Source organism: Rhinopithecus bieti, unplaced genomic scaffold (genome assembly GCF_001698545.2).
Source record: "Rhinopithecus bieti isolate Rb0 unplaced genomic scaffold, ASM169854v2 scaffold_31446, whole genome shotgun sequence".
In the NCBI taxonomy this organism is placed as follows: Eukaryota; Metazoa; Chordata; class Mammalia; order Primates; family Cercopithecidae; genus Rhinopithecus; species Rhinopithecus bieti.
In genome coordinates, this window is record NW_016813612.1 from 470657 (window position 1) to 473407 (window position 2751).

The window sequence follows — 2751 nt, forward strand, 5'->3', positions numbered from 1 at the left end:
TCTGTCACAAAGGGATCTTTTCCAGCAGTCCCATCAGCTCTCAAATTTCCCCTTTTTGGGAGGAAAAAGTTCCCTGTGTCCTGTGATCCTCTACATGTCTAACCCTGTCACCCATAGCCATCAGCAAAGAGTCCAAGGCAGATTAATTGAAAGAGAATAGCGGTTAACACTCCATAGTGCCAAATCCATTTTTCACCAAGAGGGACTTTATTGAGAGGGGCTTCTAACCCCCTAAATCTTAGATAGGACTCTAACCTTCCTAAGTTGGGCCTTCAACCCAAGTTCAGTCAAGCATCCTCGCTTTTTATTAAGAGGGCCTTTGGCTGGGCCTGGTGGCTCATGCCTGTAAACTCAGCACTTTGAGAGGTTAAGACAGGTGGATTGCTTGAGGTCAGGAGGTCGAGACAAGCCTGGCCAACATAGCAAAATCCTATCTCTTTTAAAAATATAAAACATTAGCTGGGCGTGGTGGTGCACACCTGTCATCCCAGCTACTCAGGAGGCTGAAGTGGGGAATCACTTAAGCCCGGGAGGCAGAGGTTGCAGTGAACAGAGATTGCACCACTGCACTCCAGCCTGGGCAACAGAGCAAGACTCTGTCTCAAAAAAAAAAAAAAAAAAAAAAAAAATAGAGGGGCCTTTAACCCACTCTGTTTTTAGGAGAGACTCTAATTCCTCTAAATTGGGCCTTTAACACAATCCCATCCTTTAGCCAGGTAAAATGTATTCCACCAGTTATTCAAAGTCAGTCAAATGGTGCTACAGTCTTTTCCTTTCGGTTGGGGTCTCCTCAGTATAGTCCCTTTGTGGTTTGCCAGGAAGATATTACTGGAAAGGGTCCCAATGCAGACCCCAAGAGAGGGTTCTTGGACTTCGTGCAGGAAAGAATTTGGAGTGAGTCTGTAGAGTAAAGTGAAAGCAAGTTTATTAAGAAAGGAAAGGAATAAAAGAATGGCTACTCCATAGGCAGAGCAGCGTACTCTGTCAATTTCTGATATTTTAAACTTTCTCACAGAGATTGTAGATTTGTCTATTTGTTCTTTGTATATCTATCATTTTTGTTTTTTATATTTTAAAACTTTAATGTTAGGTACATAAAGTTTTACATATAATTTTTCTACCTACTATTAAAATTTATTTATGTCCCTTTTGGGTATTCTTTGAGTGAATTTAAAGTAATGAAAAACAAAACAAGCAGGGATTCAAGAAATGGCCCTGGAGTAAGATACAGAGGATGCTGGAGAAGCGAGCACTAAGATTTATGCCTGAGAAGAGCTACAGCCGTTAAACACTGTTGAATGCAAGCCCCCCCAGTGTCACCAGTGCAACCCATTGATAAGACAATTTTGAGTAGATTGTTTTCTGTGGTAAGGAAGAACACCACTGCAACAGAGTTTTGTCTGTCTTCCAGGAGCAAAGACAAAGCTGGATTTTATTGAGAACTGGATTTCATTTAAATCATGGCCAAGTATAGTGGCTCATGCCTGTAATCCCAACATTTTGAGAGGCCGAGGTGAGTAGATCAACTGAGATCAGGAGTACGAGACCAGTCTGGCCAACATGGCGAAACTCCGTCTCCACTAAAAATACAAAAATTTGCTGGGCGTGGTGGAGGGTGCCTGTAATCCCTGCAACTCCGGAGGCTGGGACACAAGAATCACTTGAGCCCAGGAGGCAGAGGTTACAGTGAGCCGAGGTTGCGCCCCTGCACTCCAGCCTGGGCGACAGAGTGAGACCCTGTCTCAAAACAAACAAACAAAATTAGGTCTTTCAATGAGATACTTGATTAGGATTGAATAAGGATCATGACATAATGGTTTACAATTGGTGGAAACAGGATGGTAAGGATTTTGAGGTGATAGGATTGGAGAATCTTAGGAAGTAAGCTATCTGTTAATGCTTCTTATGATGTATTTTTCAGGATGATGAACTTTCAAGTTATTTTCCTGCACTGGAATCTCCTAGCATGGCAAAGTTACGCAAATGAATATGATAGAAAAGCAAGGTCATGTTAGTGTAGACAGTAAGCTGTATGTGTATGTGTGTCCACGCACATGTGTCTGGGTATTCATTTCAGTTCCTTAACACGAAACCTCGCTGGGCCATTTCTCACAGTGGATGCAGACCTCCAACTTCTGGCCCTGACTTCAGGGCAACTGCTGACTCTGGGTCCCAAGGCTTGCCGTTCTTCCCTCCCTACATGAGGAGGTTGATGTTCCTTCCACATCTTCTTAATTCCCGTAAAGTTATTGAGGTCAATGAAACTGCAATTCCTAATAAACAAAGTCATCTTAAAATAGAAGAAAGCATAAGACTTTGAGCAATACTGCTCATTGTTTATCTGAAATGGATGTCCTAATAGACATAATCTTTTGTCCATTACTGACAAATTAGATTTGGAGTTTTCAACTCCTATTTTATTCAGTTACAGACTTTCAGTTACAAATGATTAGTGGCTGTAATTGTCCTGATTTCACCAGATAATGCTTCCATTTTTAGGAAGCAAAGGTTTCCTGGTAGATGTGGCACTCTCCAGTTGCTAAGCACAATTTACAGCATTCATCTCATTCTCTTAATGTTTGTGACAAACCCCAGGCATTGTTGAGAAAGATTCAGTTTACAATGTGGCTTTAATTTTTTATTATTATAATAATATTATTATTTGTTTTTTGGCCTAAAATGATCACCAAGGTACCAGGGAAGTCTTTTTTTTTTCTTTTTTTTTTTTTTGAGATGGAGTTTCACTGTGTC